The sequence below is a fragment of the Scyliorhinus torazame genome, chromosome 18 (genome assembly GCF_047496885.1).
Source record: "Scyliorhinus torazame isolate Kashiwa2021f chromosome 18, sScyTor2.1, whole genome shotgun sequence".
Lineage (NCBI taxonomy): Eukaryota > Metazoa > Chordata > Chondrichthyes > Carcharhiniformes > Scyliorhinidae > Scyliorhinus > Scyliorhinus torazame.
In genome coordinates this window covers 73,506,770-73,530,755 of record NC_092724.1, presented here as the reverse complement: position 1 = coordinate 73,530,755, position 23,986 = coordinate 73,506,770, and the positions used below count along the sequence as shown (strand labels likewise).

Genomic DNA, 23,986 nt, shown 5'->3' with positions numbered 1-23,986 from the left:
TTTCTATAGCATCTGTACCCCGGAACATTGAGCTGCCAGTCCTGCCCCTCCCTTAGCCATGTTTCAGTCATAGCTATAATATCCCAGTCCCATGTGCCCATCCATGCCCTGAGTTCATCCGCTTTGCCCGTCAGGCCCCTTGCATTGAAATAAATGCATTTTAATGTAGACTTTCCTTGCTCTCTGCCCTGCTTTCTCTGATCATGCTTTACACACTCTCCCTTCCTGCCTTTTGTTTCCGTCCCCACTGACTTCCTACATCGGTTCCCATCCCCCTGCCACATTAGTTTAAACCCTCCCCAACTGCACTAGCAAAGACCCCCCCCGAGAACATTGGTTCCGGTCCCACCCAGATGCAGACCGTCCGATTTGTACAGGTCCCACCTCCCCCAGAACCGGTCCCAATGTCCCAGGAATTTGAAACCCTCCCTCTTGCACCATCTCTCAAGCCACGTATTCATCCTAGCTATCCTGTCATTCCTACTCTGACTATCACGTGGCACTGGTAGCAATCCTGAGATTACTACCTTTGAGGTCCTACTTTTTAATTTAACTCCTAACTCCCTAAATTCAGCTTGTAGGACCTCATCCCGTTTTTTACCTATATCGTTGGTGCCTATATGCACCACGACAGCTGGCTGTTCACCCTCCCCCTCCAGAATGCCCTGCAGCCGCTCCGAGACATCCTTGACCCTTGCACCAGGGAGGCAACATACCAACCTGGATTCTCGTTTGCGTCCGCAGAAACGCCTGTCTATTCCCCTTACAATTGAATCCCCTATCACTATAGCTATGCCACTCTTTTTCCCGCCCTTCTGTGCAGCAGAGCCAGCCACGGTGCCATGAACCTGGCTGCTGCCACCTTCCCCTGGTGAGCCATCTCCCCCAACAGTTTCCAAAACGGTAAATCTGTTTTGGAGGGAGATGACCGCAGGGGATCCCTGCACTGCCTTCCTACTCTTCCTCTGTCTGTTGGTCACCCATTCCCTATCTGCCTCAGTAATTTTAATCTGCGGTGTGACCAACTCACTGAATGTGCTATCCACAACTTCCTCAGCATTGCGGATGCTCCAAAGTGAATCCATCCGCAGCTCCAGAGCCGTCAAGGGGTCTAACAGGAGCTGCAGTTGGACACACTTCTTGCAGATGAAGGAGTCAGGGACACCAGAAGGGTCCCTGACTTGCCACATCTCACAAGAGGAGCATGACACGTGTCTGAGCTCTCCTGCCATGACTTAAACCTGAAGTTAAATTTGAACTACACTACACAGCTAAGAGAAAGTCAAAGAGAGAAAAATCACTTACCAGTCACAAGCCAATCACTTACCTGCTGGCTGTGATGTAATTGCTCCCGAGACTCCCTCACAGGTCTGCTTCTCTGCACCTCATTAAGATGAGCACCAAATTCCCTTAACTAGTTAATTAATTTACTTAATTAATTGGATTTTAAAAAAAATTTTGGGGAAACTCAACCCCAAACACCAAACTCCAAAAAACACAGCCCTCACTCACCTCTTACCCGAACTCAGCCTTACCCAAACTCAGATGCACTCTGTTTGCTTCCAACACTCCGCTTCTAAAGGCACTTCAGCCACACCTTTTGTATCCTTCCTGATTTACAGTCAGCCAATAGGCCTGCTCCCGAAACTGATCTCCCGAAACTAACAGCTGACCTGCAAGGTAAGGAAGTTTTACATGAAACGCTGCCCTGGGAAGGGGACGGGTGCTGGGTGAATAAGGAGTGAATCAGGATTTCCCGAGGGAACAGCCTCTTTGGAATTCTGACAGCAGAGTGGAGAGGAATACATGTTTACGTGGTGGTATCACACGTGGAGGTGACAGAAATTATAGAGGATGGTCCATTTAATAAGGATGCAGGAGTCCACAGGTGAGACTTTAAAAGGGCTGGGTTAGCCAAGTGTTTCACTCTGGATTTGACAGAAGGGCTCGAGGGGTAATGGTCAGCAAAAGAGTACGGTTCTAGATGGAGAATGTGGTTGCAGATCAGGGGGGTAGATATGTGATTGTGACAGGGGCACTGGAGAGGAGGTTAGTGGCGCTGATACGTGTATATGGTCCCAATTGGGGCAATGTGGGATTCGTGAAGAAGGTGTTTGGGGCCATCTCCGACTTGGGCATACACAAACTGATAGTGGGGGGGGACTGGATCTTGGTGCAGGAGCCAAGGTTGGACAGTTCATGGCCGCGCTCGCTGGTCCCATCAGGGGGGGCGAAGGCGTCAGCTGGGCTAATGGTGGAAATGGGAGGGGTGGACCCTTGGAGGTTTCTGCACTCGAGGGTGCAGGAGTACTCGTTTTTCTCGGCAGTCCATAAGGTATACTCGCTGAACGACTTTTTCGTGGTGGGAAGGCTTTGCTGGCTGGGGTTAAGGGATTGGAGTACTCGGCAATTGCAGTATCAGATCATACTCTGCATTGGGTGGATATGGTACTGGAGAAGGGGGTAGTACAGAGGCCGGGGTGGAAATTAGATGTGGGACTGTTGGGGGACCGAGGGTTCTGTGACAAAATAAAATTGTAATCAAGGACTATGTAGGTTTCAACTGCATGGGTGAGGTGTCAAAGGTGGTTGTCTGGGAGGCTCTAAAGGCAGTGGTGAGGGGTGAGGTCATCTCGTTTAAGGCTAGGGTGGACAAAGAAGATAGCTTGGATGGGGACCCAGTGCAGTTGGAAAAGAGGAAGGAATTATAGGCAAGCTTTGACCGACTATCTACCAGGAAGGCGGTGCGCCAACAGGGCTACATTAGAAGGAGCGATAGTGGGACAGGAGATAAAAGATGCGATTGGGAGGATGCAGTCGGGGAAGGTGGCAAGGCCGGATGGGTTTCTGGTGGAATATTATAAAAAATCCAAGCATATGCTGGCACCCCTGATGATGGGATGTTTGAGGAGGCGATGGGGAAGGGGGTGTTACCACAAACATTGGGGCAGGCATCCATTTCCCTGTTGCTTAAAAAAGATAACACTTTGGAGAAAGGAGGAGAATAAAAATATTTTTTTTAAAAAAAGGACGCAGGAGTCCAAACCAAGTGAAAGTAAGAATGAAGTTTTATTTACAAACAGTATATTTACACTACCCCGACCTGGCTCCTCTCTCTGGTCGGTGCCTTACTGGCCAACCATATATACTCTAGGTAATCGAGATACTCTGCCCCTGGCAAGGGAGCTCAAACTCCGCAAGGAGCACGAGGAAGACGAGCATTTCCATCACGTAGTTCCCGTGCGGGATATTACCCCCCCCCCCAAGGTCCGAACACCCCCTTGACGAGAAGAAGGAGCAGGTAAAGGACGCCGGAGTCTCTTCGGTTCCGGTAAGTCCTCATGGAGCTGATGCGCCGTATCAGTCGGCGTATAGGGAAACGGGGTAACGGGAAAAGGTAAAGTCTCCATAGTCCCAGATGAACACAGGCTGCTTTACCCTTTGAGGGGGAGAGCTGACTGGTAGTGATTTAACCTGAGGATCACTGCATCTCAGGCGAGGGGCAAGGTTGAGAAGATGAATAACCTTGGCGTATATCACGCCGGTGAGCAGCGTTGGCAGCAGGAACGACATGGCGGACAATCATCAGGAGTCGGCTGAACTACAGAATCAGCGTCCAAGACCTCAGAGGTCTGTGTCTCCAACTCGGAGTCTGATGAGACAACATTGGGCATGTCAGCGTTGAGAGGCGTCACAGCAGGCTGGTTCAGCAATGGAGCTGGAGAATCCAGGGCAGGCTCCTTTCGAGGTACCTCATGAGGGAGATACCTCCGTGAGCAAATGTGATCCTGGTGATGTTTTAGGAGTCGCCCTCAGACCCGAACTTAGTACAAGACTAGTCCCAATTGACGGATGACAATCCCAGAGAGCCAGCGAGCATGGTTGCTTAAGTTACGAGCGATCACTGCCTCGTCAGGTGCAAAGCGACAAAGAGGTCAACGTCAAACTGGGCAACAATCTTGTGAATCTTGGTTATGACGCACCTTCGCACCGATGTCCGGAGAATCAAACTCGGCTGTGTCTGAAGTCTACGGCCCATTAACATCTCAGCGGGGCTACCCGGTCACTGTGTGTAACATGGTACTGTGAAAATAAAAATCCTACCACTTTGTGTCCGTCGAGTCGGAGGTCTGTTTCTTGAGCCCCTGCTTAACCGTCTGCACGGCCCTCTCTGCCAAACCACTCTAAGCTGGATAGTATTGGCTGAATCCTGTTGTTCTTCATAAAAGCGGCAAATTCCTCACTCGTGAAGGAGGCCCCACTATCGGTCACGAGTACCTCTGGGACTCCATGAGTGGAAAGGGAAAAATGCAATCGCTCGATGGTCGCCCGAGAGGTGATTGATGCCATTTTGTGGACTGCCAGCTATTTTGCATGGGGGTCCACCAGAACAATGTAAGGATCCTACTGTTAATCCCTGACAATCCCTTGTTTTTCCTCTTGATTTCTGTAATTCTACTTTTTCAATTTTTGTACCTGGACAATTAATAGGACTTATGCCTTAAGATGAACTTCACCTTTAATTGAGAAAAAACTAGGGTACTCCAGCATGCTGTGCTGTTTGGTCACCTCTTGATGGACTTGGCTAGCGACCAATGAGCTGTTTTACGATTGCCCGGCCTTAGCTGATAATCTATGCTGACTGGTGATGACTGTGTTGGAATGTTCCTTCCTCTGTGAGACTGTTTTCAGGTTTTAGTTTCATTTTGAACAGAAGCTGGAGGGTCACCTCCACCCCCTCTATCTGTAGCCTCCTCCAGCCCCTACAAGCTTCCCTATCTCTGTAAACTCCTCCAGCCCCTACCACCCTCCCTATCTCTATAACCTCCTCCAGACCCAACAATCTTCCCTGATTCTGTAACCTCTTCCAGGTCCGATAACCCTCCCATCTCTGTAACCTCTGCCAGCCACTACATCCCTCCCTATTTCTGTAACCTCTTCCAGCATCTACAACCCTCCCTATCTCTGTAACCTCCTCCAGCCCCTATAACACTAGCTATCTCTGTAACCTACTCCAGCACCTACATCTCTCCCTCTCTCTGTAACCTCCTCCAACCACTACAACCCTTCCTATCTCTGTACCCTCCTCCAACCTCCATTTCCACATCCTCGGGAGTAGTCGCTGGAGGTTAATCCAAATGGAAGGTACGGTCCCTGGGCTGGCCCCAGTTTCTGTCGGAACGACAGTACCTCTGGCACCCCCAGGATCGGTGTCTGCGACGGTGTCGGCGTCCACGAGTCCGACTCTGACATGGCTCCTCATCCATAGGTTCTGGAGAAGGCTCCCTTCAGGGAGGAACGTCCGGCAGCCACTGGCGTCGATCCGGACGTCACCCCGCCCAGGTACGGCAGGGGTGCGCGGAGACATATTTGGACGGAAGGGGTTGCACCCCAAGGTATGCACTTCCAATCCCTGTAGCTCCTGCACTCCCCTTTCTGCACTCTCTCGAGGCAACACTATCTGAATGGCCTGTTGAAAAATCAATGTTGGCTCAAAGAACAAAGAAAAGTACAGCACAGGAACAGGCCTTTCGGCCCTCCAAGCCCGTGCCGACCATGCAGCCCGACTAAACTACAATCTTCTACACTTCCTGGGTCCGTATCCCTCTATCCCATCCTATTCATGTATTTGTCAAGATGCCCCTTACATGTCACTATCGTCCCTGCTTCCACCACCTCCTCCGGCAGCGAGTTCCAGGCACCCAACTACCCTCTGTGTAAAAGACTTGCCTCGTACAGCTCCTCTGAACCTTGCCCCTCGCACCTCAAACCTATGCCCCCTAGTAATTGACCCCTCTACCCTGGGGAAAAGCCTCTGACTATCCACTTTGTCTATGCCCCTCATAATTTTGTAGACCTCTATCAGGTCGCCCCTCAACCTCCGTTGTTCCAGTGAGAACAAACCGAGTTTATTCAACAGCTCCTCATAGCTCATGCCCATCATACCAGGCAACATCCTGGTAAATCTCTTCTGCACCGTCTCTAAAGCCTCCACATCCTTCTGGTAGTGTGGCGACCAGAATTGAACACTATACTCCAAGTGTGGCCTAACTAAGGTTCTATACATCTGCAACATGACTTGCCAATTCTTATACTCAATGCCCCGGCCAATGAAGGCAAGAATGCCGTATGCCTTCTTGACTACCTTCTCCACCTGTGTTGCCCCTTTTAGTGACCTGTGGACCTGCACACCTAGATATCTCTGACTTTCAATACTCTTGAGGGTTCTACCATTCACTGCATATTCCCTACCTGCATTAAGACCTTCCAAAATGCATTACCTCACATTTGTCCGGATGAAACCCCATCTGCCATCTCTCCGCCCAAGCCTCCAAACGATCTAAATCCTGCTGTATCCTCTGACAGTCCTCATCGCTATCCGCAATTCCACCAACCTTTGTGTCGTCTGCAAACTTACTAATCAGACCAGTTACATTTTCCTCCAAATCATTTATATATACTACAAACAACAAAGGTCCCAGCACTGATCCCTGTGGAACACCACTGGTCACAACCCTCCAATTAGAAAAGCATCCTTCCATTGCTACTCTCTGCCTTCTATGACCTAGCCAGTTCTGTATCCACCTTGCCAGCTCACCCCTGATCCCTTGTGACTTCACCTTTTGTACTAGTCTACCATGAGGGACATTGTCAAAGGCCTTACTGAAGTCCATATCGACAACATCCACTGCCCTACCTGCATCAATCATCTTAGTGACCTCCTCGAAAAACTCTATCAAGTTAGTGAGACACGACCTCCCCTTCACAAAACCATGCTGCCTCTCACTAATACGTCCATTTACTTCCAAATGGGAGTAGATCCTGTCTCTAAGAATTCTCTCCAGTAATTTCCCTACCACTGAAGTAAGGCTCACCGGCCTGTAGTTCCCTGGATTATCCTTGCTACCCTTCTTAAACAGAGGAACAACATTGGCTATTCTCCAGTCCTCCGGGACATCACCTGAAGACAGTGAGGATCCAAAGATTTCTGTCAAGGCCTCAGCAATTTCCTCTCCAGCCTCCTTCAGTATTCTGGGGTAGGTCCCATCAGGCCCTGGGGACTTATCTACCTTAATATTTTTTAAGACACCCAACACCGCGTCTTTTTGGATCTCAATGTGACCCAGGCTATCTACACACCCTTCTCCAGACTCAACATCTACCAATTTGTTCTCTTTGGTGAATACTGATGCAAAGTATTCATTTAGTACCTCACCCATTTCCTCTGGCTCCACACATAGATTCCCTTGCCTATCCTTCAGTGGGCCAACCCTTTCCCTGGCTACCCTCTTGCTTTTTATGTACATGTAAAAAGCCTTGGGATTTTCCTTAACCCTATTTGCCAATGACTTTTCGTGACCCCTTCTAGCCCTCCTGACTCCTTGCTTAAGTTCCTTCCTACTTTCCTTATATTCCACGCAGGCTTCGTCTGTTCCCAGCCTTTTAGCCCTGACAAATGCCTCCTTTTTCTTTTTGACGAGGCCTACAATATCTCTCGTTATCCAAGGTTCCCGAAAATTGCCGTATTTATCCTTCTTCCTGACAGAAACACGCCGGTCCTGAATTCCTTTCAACTGACACTTGAAAGCCTCCCACATGTCAGATGTTGATTTGCCCTCAAACATCCGCCCCCAATCTATGTTCTTCAGTTCCCGCCGAATATTGTTATAATTAGCCTTCCCCCAATTTAGCACATTCATCCTACGACCACTCTTATCCTTGTCCACCAGTACTTTAAAACTTACTGAATTGTGGTCACTGTTACCGAAATGCTCCCCTACTGAAACATCTACCACCTGGCCGGGCTCATTCCCCAATACCAGGTCCAGTACCGCCCCTTCCCTAGTTGGACTGTCTACATATTGTTTTAAGAAGCCCTCCTGGATGCTCCTTACAAACTCCGCCCCATCTAAGCCCCTGGCACTAAGTGAGTCCCAGTCAATATTGGGGAAGTTGAAGTCTCCCATCACCACAACCCTGTTGTTTTTACTCTTTTCCAAAATCTGTCTACCTATCTGCTCCTCTATCTCCCGCTGGCTGTTGGGAGGCCTGTAGTAAACCCCCAACATTGTGACTGCACCCTTCTTATTCCTGATCTCTACCCATATAGCCTCACTGCCCTCTGAGGTGTCCTCCCGCAGTACAGCTGTGATATTCTCCCTAACCAGTAGCGCAACTCCGCCTCCCCTTTTACATCCCCCTCTATCCCGCCTGAAACATCTAAATCCTGGAACGTTTAGCTGCCAATCCTGTCCTTCCCTCAACCAGGTCTCTGTAATGGCAACAACATCATAGTTCCAAGTACTAATCCAAGCTCTAAGTTCATCTGCCTTACCCGTAATACTTCTTGCATTAAAACATATGCACTTCAGGTCACCAGACCCGCTGTGTTCAGCAACTTCTCCCTGTCTGCTCTGCCTCAGAGCCCCACTGTCCCTATTCCCTAGTTCTCCCTCAATGCTCGCACCTTCTGACCTATTGCTCCCGTGCCCACCCCCCCTGCCATACTAGTTTAAACCCTCCCGTGTGATACTAGCAAACCTCACGGCCAGGATATTTATGCCTCTCCGGTTTAGATGCAACCCGTCCTTCTTATATAGGTCACACCTGCCCCGGAAGAGCTCCAAGTGGTCCAGATAATGGAAACCCTCCCTCCTACACCAGCTGTTTAGCCACGTGTTTAGCTGCTCTATCTTCCTATTTCTAGCCTCACTGGCACGTGGCACAGGGAGTAATCCCGAGATTACAACCCGAGAGGTCATGACTTTTAACTTTCTGCCTAGCTCCCTGAACTCCTGCTGCAGGACCTCATGCCCTTCCTGCCTATGTCGTTAGTACCAATATGTACAACGACCTCTGCCTGTTTGCCCTCCCCCTTCAGGATGCCCTCTACCCGTTCGGAGACATCCTGGACCCTGGCACCAGGGAGGCAGCATACCATCCTGGAGTCTCTTTCATGTCCACAGAAGCGCCTATCAGTGCCCCTGACTATAGAGTCCCCTATTACTATTGCTCTTCTGCACTTTGACCCTCCCTTCTGAACATCAGAGCCAGCCGTGGTGCCACTGCTCTGGCTGCTGCTGTTTTCCCCTGATAGGCTATCCCCCCCGACAGTATCCAAAGGGGTATACCTGTTCGAGAGGGGGACAACCACAGGGGATTCCTGCACTGACTGCCTGTCCTTTCTGGTGGTCACCCATTTCTCTGCCTGCACCTTGGGTGTGACTACATTTACATAACTGCAATCTATGATGCTTTCCGCCACCTGCATGCTCCTAAGTGCATCCAATTGCTGCTCCAACCGAACCATGCGGTCTGTGAGGAGCTCCAGTTGGGTGCACTTTCTGCAGATGAAGCCATCAGGGACGCTGGAAGCCTCCCGGACCTGCCACATCTCACAGTCAGAGCACTGCACCCCTCTAACTGACATTGCGTCTATTAATTAAAATTTTAAAAATCTATTTTTAAAAATCTATTTTTAAAAACATTTCAAAGTTACTGTTAACTATCTGTTTCCTAGCACTAGATTTCTAATAGAAATGCAAAAGCTAAATATAGTACTCTCCGATCTCTGGCTTAGATACCCCTCTAAATTATAATTAAGTAATTATGTTTAATTAGTTACCAATGCTTAATTTTTTAAATTTCGTGTAGATTCCCAACAAGCCACTCAGGTCACAGCTTTTCTGTGATGTCTCTTCAGTTTCCCCCGACTCTGTCCATACCTCTCATAATTTTGTAGACGTCAATCAGATCCCCCCTCAACCTCTGTCTTTCCAACGAAAACAATCCTAATCTACTCAACCTTTCTTCATAGCTAGCACCCTCCATACCCGGCAACATCCTGGTGAACCTCCTCTGCACGCTCTCTAAAGCATCCACATCCTTCTGGTAATGTGGCGACCAGAACTGCACGCAGTATTCCAAATGTGGCCGAACCAAAGTCCTATACAACTGTAACATGACCTGCCGACTCTTGTACTCAATACTCCGTCTGATGAAGGCAAGCATGCTGTATGCCTTCTTGACCACTCTATCGACCTGCGTTGCCACCTTCAGGGTACAATGGACCTGAACTCCCAGATCTCTCTGTATATCAATTTTCCCCAGGACTCGTCCATTGACCGTATAGTCCGCTCTTGAATTAGATCTTCCAAAATGCATCACCTCGCATTTGCCTGGATTGAATTCCATCTGCCATTTCTCTGCCCAACTCTCCAATCTATCTATATTTTGCTGTATTCTCTGACGTTCTCCTCGCTATCTGCAACTCCACCAATCTTAGTATCATCTGCAAACTTGCTAATCAGACCACCTATACCTTCGTCCAGATCATTTATGTATATCACAAACAATAGTGGTCCGAGCACGGATCCCTGTGGAACACCACTAGTCACCTTTCTCCATTTTGAGACATGCCCTTCCACCACTACTCTCTGTCTCCTGTTGCCCAGCCAGTTCTTTATCCATCTAGCTAGTACACCCTGAACCTCATACGACTTCACTTTTTTAATCAACCTGCCATGGGAAACTTTATCAAACGCCTTACTGAAGTCCATGTATATGACATCTACAGCCCTTCCCTCATCAATTAACTTTGTCACTTCCTCAAAGAATTCTATTAGGTTTGTAAGGCATGATATTCCCTGCAGAAAACCATGCTGCCTATCACTGATAAGTCTATTTTCTTCCAAATGTAATAGATCCTATCCGTCAGTATCTTCTCCAACAGTTTGCCTCCCACTGACATCAAGCTCACAGGTCTATAATTCCCTCGATTATCTCTGCTACCCTTCTTAAACAAAGGGACTACATTAGTAATTCTCCAGTTCTCCAGGACCTCACCCATGCTCCAGTTGAAGCCCCAGCTATTCCGTCCCTCGCTTCCCTCAGTAAACTGGGATAGATCCCATCCGGACCTGGGGACTTGTCCACCTTAATGCCTTTTAGAATTCCCAGAACTTCCCCCTTCCTTATGCTGACTTGACCTAGAGTATTTAAACATCCATCCCTAGCCTCAACATCCGTCATGTCCCTCTCCTTGGTGAATACCAATGCAAAGTACTCATTAAGAATCTCACCCATTTCCTCTGACTCCACGCATAAATTCCCTCTTTTGTCTTTGAGTGGACAAATCCTTTCTCTAGTTACCCTCTTGCTCCTTATATACAAATAAAAGGCTTTGGGATTTTCCTTAACCCTGTTAGCCAAAGATATTTCATAACCCGTTTTAGCCCTCTTTATTGCACGTTTGAGATTTGTCCTACTTTCCCGATATTCCTCCAAAGCTTCATCAGTTTTAAGTCACCTAGATCTTATGTATTCTTCCTTTTTCATTTTAGCTAGTCTCACAATTCCACCCGTCATCCATGGTTCCCTATTCTTGCCATTTCTATCCCTCATTTTCACAGGGACATGTCTGTCCTGCACTCTAATCAACCTTTCCTTAAAAGACTCCCACATTTCAAATGTGGATTTACCCTTAAACAGCTGCTCCCAATCCACATTCCCTAGCTCCTGCTGAATTTTGTTATACTTGGCCTTTCCCCAATTTATCACTCTTCCTTTAGGACCATTCTCGTCTTGGTCCATGAGTATTCTAAAACTTACGGAATTGTGATCACTATTCCCAAAGTAATCACCGACTGAAACTTCAACCACCTGGCCGGGATCATTCCCCAATACCGGGTCCAGTATGGCCCCTTCCCGAGTTGGACTATTTACATACTGCTTTGAAAAACTCTCCTGGATGCTCCTTACAAATTCTGTTCCATCCACGCCTCCAACACTACATGAGTCCCATTCAATGTTGGGGAAGTTAAAATCTCCCATCACGACCACCCAATTGCTCCTAGATTTTTCTATAATCTGTCTACATATTTGTACCTCTACTTCACGCTCGCTTTTGGGAGGCTTGTAGTAAAGTCCCAACAATGTTAGTGCACCCTTCCTATTTCTTAGCTCTACCCATATTGCCTCAGTGCTCAAATCCTCCATCGTGCCCTCCTTAATCACAGCTGTGATATCATCTCTGACCAGTAATGCAACTCCTCCACCCCTTTTACCTCCCTCTCTATCCCTCCTGAAGCATATATACCCTGGGATATTTAGTTGCCAGTCTTGCCCTTCCCTCAACCAAGTCTCAGTAATACCATAGTATCATATTCCCAGATACTAATCCAAGCCCTAAATTCATCTGCCTTACCTGCTACACTTCTCGCATTGAAACAAATGCACCTCAGACCACCTGTCCCTTTGCGTTCACCATCTCTTCCCTGTCTACTCTTCCCCTTAGTCACATTGAGTTTATTGTCTTATATCTTACTGGCTTTAGTTGCTGCCTCTTTACTGACCTGTAAAATCCTAATCTGGTTCCCATCCCCCTGCCACATTAATTAAAAACCTCCCCAACAGTGTTAGCAAAAGCACCCCCTAGGACATTGTTTCCAGTCCTGCCCAGGTGTAGACCATCCGATTTGTAATGGTCCCACCGCCCCCCAGAACCGGTTCCAATGTCCCCTCCCTCCTGCACCATCTCTCAAGCCACGTATTCATTCTGACTATTCTTGAATTTCTACTCTGACTGTCTCGTGGCACTGGTAGCAATCCTGCGATTACTACCTTTGAGGCCCTGCTTTTTAACTTATCTCCTAACTCCCTAAATTCTGTTTTGTACCTATATCATTGGTGCTTATATGCACCACGACAACTGGCTGTTCACCCTCCCCCTTTAGTATGTCCTGCAGCCGATCTGAGACATCCTGACCCGGGAGGCAACATACCATTCGGGAGTCTCGTTTTCGAACACAGAAACGCCTGTCTACTCCCCTTATGATTGAATCCCCTATGACTATAGCCCTGCCAGTCTTTTTCCCGCCCTTCTATGCAGCAGAGCCATGAGCCTGGCTACTACTGCCTTCCTCTGTGAGTCATCTCCCCCAACAGTATCCAAAATGGCATACCTGTTTTGGAGGGAGATGACCGCAGGGGCCACCTGCACTGCCTTCCTGCTCTTTCTCTGACTTTTGGTCACCCATTCCCTGTCTCCCTTACCGATCCTAATCTGCGGTGTGACCAACTCACTGAACATGCTATCCACGACCCTGAACATGCTCTCCACGACCTCCTCAGCATCGCGAATGCTCCAAAGTGAGTCCATCCGCAGCTCCAGAGCCATCATGCGGTCTAACAGGAGCTGCAGCTGGCCACACTTCCCACAGATAAAGGAGTCAGGGGCATCGACTGCGTCCCTGAACTCCCACATTGAGCAAGAGGAGAATAACACGGGTCTGGGATCTCCTGCCATTTTTACACTCCGAACAGTAAGTTTTTAAAAAAAAATTTACTCCCCTTCTCAGCAAGCACTCACTCAGCAACCACTGCGCCCTGCATGATAACACCTCAGGGAAAAGAAAAACTACTTACTAGTCACAGCCAATCATTTACCTGCAGGCTGTGACATCACGGTTCAACTTCTTTCTACTTCTACCTGCCCTCGAGTCTCCCTCTTGATCTTTACTTGGCTGGGATCCTTACAGTGATTGTCTTTTTTTTTGCTTAGAGGAGGAGGTAAGGAGGGAAACACTTAAGAAGTGTTTCGGGCTTAACTGTCACTTGACAACAACTCCTCCACACACCTCCTTTTGGATGCAGTGACCGCAATGCACGGATGCAAATTTTCCCCGCAACAGCCAATCAGGAGCTCCGCTGTACTACCCTCTGTTTGCCTTGACTTGACAACAGCTCCTCCACAAACCACCTTTTGGATGCAGTGACCGCAATGCACGGTTGCAAATTTTCACCGCATCAGCCAATCAGCAGCTCCCCTCTACTGCCCTCTGCTTGCCTTGACTTGACAACAGCTCCTCCACAAAACACATTTTGGATGCAGTGACCGCAATGCACGGATGCACATTTTCCCCGCAACAGCCAATCAGCAGCTCCGCTCTACTGCCCTCTGCTTGCCTTGACTTGACAACAGCTCCTCCGCAAACCACCTTTTGGATGCAGTACCGCAATGCACGGATGCAAATTTTCCCCCCAACAGCCATTCAGCAGCTCCACTCTACTGCCCTCTGCTGGATGCTTGCCTTGACTTGACCACCTCGGGTGTCTTGCTCAGGTACACTTTCTGGATGCAGTGACCGCAATGCACGGATGCAAATTTTCCCCGCAACAGCCAATCAGCAGCTCCTTTCTACTGCCCTCTGCTGGATTCTTGCCTTGACTTGAACACCTAGGGTGTCTTGCTCCGGTACACTTTCTGGATGCAGTGACCGCAATGCACGAATGCAAATATTCCCCGCAACGGCCAATCAGCAGCTCTGCTCTACTGCCCTCTGCTGGATCCATTTCACGCATTATCACCTGGTCTTAAATCTGTGCCTTCTGGCTCTCTATAGAATTCCTACAGTGCAGAAGAAGGCCATTCGGCCCATTGAGTCTGCACCGACCTTCTGAAAGAGCCCTCAACCTGAACCCAACCCCCATCCCCACCCTATCTCCGTAACCCTGTGCATTGATTTTTTTTAAAATTTAGAGTACCCAATTATTTCTTTTTTCAATTAAAGGGCAATTTAGCGTGACCAATCCACCTAACCTGCACATCTTTGGGTTGCGGGGGTGAAACCCACGCAGACATGGGGAGGATGTGCAAACTCCACATGGACAGTGACCCAGGGCTGGGATTCGAACTCGGGTCCTCAGCACCGCAGTCCCAGTGCTAACCACTGCACCACATGTGGCCCTTACCCTTGTGCATTGATAATGGCTAATCCACCTATCTTTGGATTGTGGGAGGTAACGGGAGCATCCAGAGATAATCCATGCAAATATGGGGAGAACGTGAAAACTGCACATAGACAGTCACCCAAGGCTGGAATTGAACCCCAACCCCTGGAGCTGCGGGGCAGCAGTGCTAACTCTGTGCCACCCTTCACCCAATGGCAAGTTTCTCCCCATCTGCTTTGTCCAGACCCCTCATGATTTTGATCAGCTCTATCAAATCTCATCTCAATCTTCTCTTTTTAAGGAGAGCAGCACCAGCTTCACCAATCTATCTATGTAACTGCAACCTATCATTCTTGGAACCATTCTTATCAATATTTTCTGCAGCCTCTCTTCAGATCCTCCCTAAAATGTGTTGCCTAGAACTGGACATAATACTCTAGGTGAGGCCAAATCAATGTTTTATAAATATTGATCATAACTTACTTGCTGTGTCTATTCTCCAACCTAGGATCCTATAAACATTTTTAACCTATTTCTCAATTTGTCCGGCCACTTTCAATGATTTGTGCATGTATACATTCTAAACAGTGTGTACTAATAACTGTTTACCACTAATCTGTTTCCCGTCACTCAGATAGTTTTGTATCCATGCTGCCATTGTTCATTTGATTCCATGGGCTTCATCTTTGTTTAAAGGGCGGCACAGTTAGCTACCAATTCACCTACCCTGCACATCTTTGGGTTGTGGAGGCGAAACCTACGCAAACACGGGGAGAATATGCAAACTACACGGACAGTGACCCAAGGCCAGGATCGAACCTGGACCTCAGTGCCGTGAGGCAGCAGTGCCTTTTGTTTATAAATTTAGAATACCCAATTCATTTTTTCCAATTAAGGGACAATTTAATTTAGCATGTTCAATCCACTTACCCTGCACATTTTTGGGTTGTGGGGGAGAAACCCACACAAACACGAGGAGAATGTGCAAACTCCACACGGAAAGTGACCCAGATCCGGGATCAAACTTGGGACCTCGGTGCCGTGAGACCGCAGTGCTACCACTGCGCCACTGTGCTGCCCTGTGAGGCAGCAGTGCTAACCACTGAGCCACCATGCTGCCCTAAAAGTTTACACTCTAATGACAAATTGGGCAAAATTTGATTAGGTAGTCTCATTAGATTCCTTGCATGATCTGCTTTGGCTTCTTCCATTGTGTCTCCATAGACCAGGAAACCATCCACAATCACATCCTCCTGGTGCATCTTTGTCAGGCCTGTTTTTCTTATTTGCAGCAAAACACTTGCATTGGATTTGGATTTATTGTCACATGTACCGAGGTACAGTGAAAAGTATCTGGTCTGTGTACAGTCCAGAGAGATTGTTCCATCCATGAAAAACATAGGACAGCCGATAAATACACAATGTAAACTGTTGCTATATTTATTTAGATATAAATATGGCGGTCAATATGGTCGCCTTTCTTAATCTTAATTATGAGTATGCTTTCAGAGTCGTCAGGTATCTCTCGATACCGCCACAAGGTTCAACCCGAATACCGATCAAAGAGCCAATACACCAGTTAGTTAGTTCAAAGTCAATACTATTTATTTACACACACAGTAAGATCTACTCATGCACAACAGTACTACAAACTAAACTATCTCTAACGCTACGCCTATACTTAACTTTGGGTGCCCACTCAGTCAGAGGAACAATGGCCGTTGTTCGGATCTGAGGCTGTTGGGTTCGAAGAGGTAACAGGAGTACAGCTAAGGTGCTTTCGAAGGTGGTGGGGGTCCGGGTCGAACCATGCTGGGGGTTGGCTATATTTGGGGTTGCAGAAGAGCCGGGAGTGCAGGAGGCGAGAGAAGCTGACGTGTTGGCCTTTGTGTCCCTTGTAGCCCGGCGCAGGATATTGTTAATGTGGAAGGAAGCCAAACCCCCGGGTGTGGAGACCTGGATAAACGATATGGCAGGGTTTATAAAGTTAGAACGGATTAAGTTTGTGTTAAGAGGTTCGGCTCAGGGGTTCACCAGGCGGTGGCAACCGTTCGTCGACTACCTCACAGAAAGATAGAGGGAATGGAAAAGAAGTAGACAACAGCAGCAACCCAGGGGGGAGGGAGGGGAGGGCGGGGGGGAGGAATCGGACGGACTCTCAGGGATGTTATTGTATATGTATAGGTATTTGGTATATGTAATTGTATATTGGATTGTTGGATTGTATTTTTGGAGAGTATTTATTTTGGACAAGGCAGTTGCCATTTAGTTCTGTTTTTGTTTTTGTTTATATATTACTTATTTATTTGTTTAAAACTGGCCACAGTTATTTATATTGCTTTATTTTTGTGTAAAAGAAACACTACGTATTGTTATGTTTGGCCAAAAAACTTGAATAAAATATATTTTTTAAAAAAGGAGTACAGCTAAGGTCGTCCGTCTGGTAGCGAGCGTTGACCTTGAACTTACTTGCTTCTGGGATGCTGGTGGAAGGGTCTCTCCGCTTGAGAACCGAATCCAAGAGAGTGAATCTCTCGTGGAGGTTCCTTCTTATACTTGGAGGGGCTTCGCACGCTTTTAGGCGGGTTTTAAACTTGGTCCCAATTAATTGGGCAGCTTCTCGATCATTGTTATCAATCTTAACCAATAAAGGGATGGGTGCTCTGATGGCTGGGCGTGTCTTAGGTGGCCGTTGGCCTTGCTTTGTTTGTGTCTTTCGGTTGGGGTACTGACGCCAGGATGTCTGCGACAGTATCAATTACCTGAGTGTTAGTCCTTTGTTCTTCGGAGATGGGCCATTAATATGTTAATCGACCCAGAGTTACGATTCCGTCTGGTATATTTGCTTCCCAAATATACATTCAGGCTCTGTGCCTGCTTGTTGTCTAGTATTGTCCACATTTCCCTACATTCTCTGTGAGCGTCCATTTTGTGTTCTGGAAGTGGCCATCCCAGATGGCTACAAAACAGATAGACATAGGCATTGGGTAAAGCATACGGAGTGTAGTGCTACATAGCAAAAATGCTTGGAGCGATCAGTTCAGTCCATTAGAGGGCCATTCAGGAGTCTGGTAACAGCGGGGAAGAATATTTTTTTGAATCTGTTAGTGCGTGTGTAGCGCACAAAGACTCCGAGAGACGAATAGAGTGAAGTCGATGAGGCTTTATTAAGCGTGACTGTTCCCCCGCAGTTCAGTAGTAGACTGCCTGCGGGGGAGGACTCCAGATACTTATACTCCGCCTTCAGGGCGGAGCTAGAGGTCAACGTCCAACCAGGACCCGGGATCTGTCAGCCAATGACATCACGGCTTCACAGTCCCACATGACCCCTAATGCATACTACCACATTCACCCCTTGTTAAAAATGAACCCGGCGGGGTGATGCTTCGCATGGTGGTAAGGGTTTACAAGGCTGGTCCTGGGAGGGAAACTTTCGCATGTTATTACAGTATGTACAAGGTTTTTTTTTGTTTCAAACTATTTACAGTAATCGTCAGGAAAAGACAAAATGTTCTCGTTAAAAGTCCACATATTGTACTGTTAGATCGACGCCACGAGTCGGTCGGGCGGTCTGGTCGTCCGTGTCGATCGCCTCGGCCCTGGTGGTGGTGGTGGTGCTTGTTCCGGTGTTGTCGTCTCCGGGAGCCTTACGGTTTCAGCTTGGGCTTCGTTCCTGGTCGGGCCTGGGAGGAGGACCGATCCTCCTGGGAAGGGGGCGGTCGCGGGGTGCGGCGGTGGCAGGAAGGGGGGGGTTGGGTGATTGGTGTCGGGGGAGTGTGTGTGTTGCCGGCGGGCGCCAGATCTCGCAGGGAGACCGTGTCCTGTCGGCCGTCGGGGTACTCCACGTAAGCGTACTGCGGGTTCGCGTGAAGCAGGAACTGGCGCAGCTAGTCACTCATGAAGGAGGACCCCCTGTCGCTGTGGACGTATGCGGGGCAACCGAACAGTGTGAATATGGTGTTCAGGGCTTTAATGACTGTGGCCGCGGTCATGTCAGAGCAGGGGATGGCGAATGGGAAGCGGGAGTACTCGTCCACCACATTAAGGAAGTATATGTTGCGGTCGGTGGAGGGGAGGGGTCCTTTGAAATCCAGACTAAGGCGTTCAAAGGGGCGGGAAGCCTTAATCAGGTGCGCACCATCCGGCCTGAAAAAATGCGGTTTGCACTCTGCGCAGATGTGGCAGTCCCTTGTGACTGTACGGACCTCCTCTAAAGAGTATGGGAGGTTGCGGGATTTAATAAAGTGGTAGAACCGAGTGACCCCCGGGTGGCAGAGGTCCTCGTGGAGGGTTTGGAGGCGGTTAATTTGTGCGTTGGCACATGTGCCGCGGGATAGGGCATCGGACGGCTCGTTCAGCTTTCCGGGACGATACAAGATCTCGTAGTTGAAGGTGGAGAGCTCGATCCTCCACCTTAAGATCTTGTCGTTTTTGATTTTGCCCCGCTGTGCATTATCGAACATGAAGGCTACCGACCGTTGGTCCGTGAGGAGAGTGAATCTCCTGCCGGCCAGGTAATGCCTCCAATGTCGCACAGCTTCCACTATGTCTTGGGCTTCCTTTTCACTGAGGATTGGCGGATTTCTGAAGCGTGGAGGGTTCGGGAGAAAAAGGCCACGGGTCTGCCCGCTTGGTTAAGGGTGGCCGCTAGAGCTACGTCGGAGGCGTCGCTCTCGACCTGGAAGGGGAGGGACTCGTCGATGGCGCGCATCGTGGCCTTTGCGATATCCGCTTTGATGCGGCTGAAGGCCTGGCAAGCCTCTGTCGACAGAGGGAAGGTCGAGGTCTGTATTAGGGGGCGGGCCTTGTCTGCATACTGGGGGACCCACTGGGCGTAGTATCAAAAGAACCCCAGGCAGCGTTTTAGGGCTTTTGAGCAGTGAGGGAGGGGAAATTCCATGAGGGCGCACATACGTTCGGGGTCGGGGCCAATTATCCCATTGCGCAGTACGTAGCCCAGGATGGCTAGCCGGTTTGTGCTAAAGACGCACTTGTCCTCGTTGTACGTGAGGTTCAAGGCTTTAGCGGTCTGGAGGAATTTTTGGAGGTTGGCGTCGTGGTCCTGCTGATCGTGGCCGCAGATGGTCACATTGTCGAGATACGGGAACGTGGCCCGTAACCCGTGTTGATCAACCATTCGGTCCATCTCTCGTTGGAAGACCGAGACCCCGTTTGTGACGCCAAATGGGACCCTTAGGAAATGGCCCGTCTGCCTCGAAGGCTGTGTACTTGCGGTCACTTGGGCGGATGGGGAGCTGATGGTAGGCGGACTTGAGGTCCACGGTGGAGAAGACCTTATATTGGGCAATCCGATTGACCATGTCGGATATGCGGGGGAGAGGGTACGCGTCTAGTTGTGTGTACCTGTTGATGGTCTGGCTATAGTCTATGACCATCCTTTGCTTCTCCCCTGTCTTTACTACTACCACCTGTGCTCACCAGGGACTATTGCTGGCCTGGATTATGCCTTTCTTTAGTAGCCGCTGGACTTCGGACCGAATGAAGGTCCGGTCCTGGGCGCTGTACCGTCTGCTCCTAGTGGCGACGGGTTTGCAATCCGGGGTGAGGTTTGCAAACAAGGATGGGGGTTGCACCTTGAGGGTTGCGAGGCCGCAGATAGTGAGTGGGGGTATTGGGCCGCCGAATTTGAAGGTTAGGCTCTGTAGATTGCACTGGAAGTCTAATCCCAGTAATGTGGGGGCGCAGAGTTGGCGAAGGACGTAGAGCCTGTAGTTTTTGAACTCCCTCCCTTGCACCGTTAGGGTAACTATGCAGAAGCCTTTGATCTGTACGGAGTGGGATCCTGCAGCTAGGGAAATCTTTTGTGCGCTGGGATGGATGGTCAAGGAACAGCGTCTTACCGTGTCGGGGTGGATAAAGCTCTCCGTGCTCCCGGAGTCGACTAGGCATGGTGTCTCGTGCCCGTTTATCAGCACCGTTGTCGTCGTCGTCTGGAGCGTCCGGGGCCGAGCTTGGTCCAGCGTCATTGAAGCCAGACGTGGTTGTAGTGGTTGAGCGTCTTCTTCGAACCCCGTGGAGCCGTCGACACTGGGGTCCGTTGTTGCCGTCCAAGATGGCGTCGGGGGTGAACAAGATGGCTGCCCCCATGCATCGCACATGACTGGGGGGTCACAAGATGGCGGCGGGGGTGGACAAAATGGCCGCCCCCATGCGTCGCACAGGTCTGGGGTGGTCCAAGATGACGGCGCCCTTCCTCCCCTCGTGGTGGCCGGGACCCAAAATGGCGGCGCCTGCGGGTCGCACATGGGGCGCTGGGGGGGTTGGGGAGCATTGGGAACACGCAGGACTCCCTCTTCTCTGGGGACAGTGGTGGCCGGGACCCAAAGTGGTAGCGCCGGCGGGTCATACATGGGGCGCGGGGGGGGGGGGGGGTTGGGGAGCGTAAACGGCGTCCAGGGCTCCCTGTTCTCCGGGGAGAGCGGTGGTCGGGACCCAGAGTGGTTGCACCTGCGGGTCGTACATGGGGCGCTGGGGGGGTTGGGGAGCGTAAACGGCGTGCAGGGCTCCCTGTTCTCCCGGGACAGCGGCGACCTCGCGGGACCGGCACACAGCCGCGAAATGGCCCTTTTTCCCGCAGCTCTTACAGATCGCTGCGCGGGCCGGGCAGCGCTGCCGGGGGTGTTTCGCCTGGCCGCAGAAATAGCAGCGGGCTCCCCCGGTGCGACTTGGCGTTTGGACTGCGCAAGCCTGTGGGGTGTCCGGGGGGTGGGTTTGTCGCAACGGGTGCGTATGGAGCCCAATGGGCTGCCGCGCGGTCGGGGCCGTAGGCGCGGGTATTTCGCGCGGCCACGTCTAGGGAGGCTGCTAGGGCCGTGCCTCTGAGAGTCCTAGCGACTCTTTTTCTAGAAGTCTTTGGCGGATTTGGGAGGAGTTCATACCTGCCACAAAAGCATCGCGCTTTAACATGTCCGTGTGTTCATTTGCGTTCACCGGCGGGCAGCTGCAGGCTCGTCCCAAAATTAGTAGCGCGGCGTGGAATTCATCTATCGATTCTCCGGGACTTTGCCGTCTCGTTGTGAGTTGAAAGCGAGCGTAGATCTGGTTTACTGGGCGGACATAGAGACTTTTTAGTGCTGCGAACGCCGTCTGGAAATCCTCTGCGTCTTCGATGAGAGAGAAAATCTCCGTGCTTAACCTCGAGTGCAGGACCTGTAGTTTTTGGTCTTCTGTGACCCGGCCGGTGGCCGTTCTGAGGTAGGCCTCGAAACAAGTCTGCCAGTGCTTGAAAGCTGCTGCCGCGTTCACTGCGTGGGGGCTGATCCTCAGGCATTCCGGGATGATCCTGAGCTCCATAGTCCTTTAGTCACGCTTAATAAATTGTAGCGCACAAAGACTCCGAGAGACGAATAGAATGAAGTTGATGAGGCTTTATTAAGCGTGACTGTTCCCCCGCAGTTCAGTAGTAGACTGCCTGCGGGGGAGGACTCCAGGCACTTATACTCCGCCTTCAGGGCGGAGCTAGAGGTCAACGTCCAACCAGTACCCGGGATCTGTCAGCCAATGACATCACGGCTTCACAGTCCCACATGACTCCTAATGCATAGAACCACATTGTGTTCGCAGACTTTTGTATCTCCTGCCCGATGGAAGAGGTAATAACCCGGGTGGGAGGGTGTGACAATATGTATATTGTAAGAATAATGAAAGGTTAACAATTTACTAACCACTAGATGGCAATCAAGCGCATACACATGGATCCCGTGATACTCTTGATTCGGGGAGAAGATTGTTAGGCGAGGTAGAGAATAGTCTTGTTATCAGAAGCTCTGTAATTAGAATCATACTTTTAGAGAATCTGTAATCTTTTATATCTTAGCAAACAAGTCAAATCTATTTAGTCGTAATGTCAATAAATTAGCTTTGTTCAAAACATACCCTGATGATCTTTGTGAGACATTGCACTTCAAAGCCATCCTCATTCTGAAAGCAAAGAACATCACATGATACCAGGAGGGGAAATCGTAAGGTACCAGGCGTGCATGTTAAGGATAAGTAAAAAGGTTCAGTAAGACACAAGATGTTGGCAAAAAAAAAATTTCTGTGAAACAAAACTTGAAAAAAATTTCTAACCAGAGAATGACTTCAACGACGACATCGAAGCAATCCCAGTCGAAGCGAGATGGAAGATCTGCAATCTCCATGACAAGTTTATACTTCGGGTAAAGTAGACATTAATTGGCAAATTTGAAGCAGCAGTTTGAATTGTATATCTCTGCCCTATACACATAGATATGGCAGCACGGTAGCCTTGTGGATAGCACAATTGCTTCACAGCTCCAGGGTCCCAGGTTCGATTCCGGCTTGGGTCACTGTCTGTGCGGAGTCTGCACATCCTCCCCGTGTGTGCGTGGGTTTCCTCCGGGTGCTCCGGTTTCCTCCCACAGTCCAAAGATGTGCAGGTTAGGTGGATTGGCCATGATAAATTGCCCTTAGTGTCCAAAATTGCCCTTAGTGTTGGGTGGGGTCACTGGGTTATGGGGATAGGGTAGAGGTGTTGACCTTGGGTAGGGTGCTCTTTCCAAGAGCCGGTGCAGACTCGATGGGCCGAATGGCCTCCTTCTGCACTGTAAATTCTATGATATAGAACATAGAACATAGAAAATACAGCACAGAACAGGTCCTTCGGCCCACGATGTTGTGCCGAACCTCTTTCCTCGATTAATCAGAGATTATCATTGAATTTACAGTGCAGAAGGAGGCCATTCGGCCCTTTGAGTCTGCACCGGCTCTTGGAAAGAGCACCCTACCCAAACTCAACACCTCCACCCAACACCAAGGGCAATTTTGGACATTAAGGGCAATTTATCATTGGCCAATTCACCTAACCGGTACATCTTTGGACTGTGGGAGGAAACCGGAGCACCCGGAGGAAACCCACGCAGACACGGGGAGGACGTGCAGACTCCGCACAGACAGTGACCCAAGCCGGAATCGAACCTGGGACCCTGGAGCTGTGAAGCAATTGTGCTATCCACAATGCTACCGTGCTGCCCTTAAGAACAAATAAATCTACACTATATAATTTTACCGTAATCCATGTACCTATCCAATAGCTGCTTGAAGGTCCCTAATGTTTCCGACTCAACTACTTCCACAGGCAGTGCATTCCATGCCCCCACTACTCTCTGGGTAAAGAACCTACCTCTGATATCCCTCTTATATCTTCCACCTTTCACCTTAAATTTATGTCCCCTTGTAATGGTTTGTTCCACCCGGGGAAAAAGTCTCTGACTGT

General features: G+C 49.5%; 1 long non-coding RNA gene across 1 annotated transcript in view; it reads right to left on the bottom strand.

The window, feature by feature from the left end:
- Positions 1 to 23,986, bottom strand: part of LOC140395304 (uncharacterized) — a 242,452-nt gene that overhangs the window by 181,693 nt on the left and 36,773 nt on the right. The window contains exons 2-4 of the long non-coding RNA XR_011936151.1: positions 22,627 to 22,671; positions 22,416 to 22,517; positions 1,536 to 1,673 (exon numbers count right to left, since the gene is read on the bottom strand). This is a non-coding gene — a long non-coding RNA (uncharacterized lncRNA). The remainder of the gene's footprint in view (positions 1 to 1,535; positions 1,674 to 22,415; positions 22,518 to 22,626; positions 22,672 to 23,986) is intronic.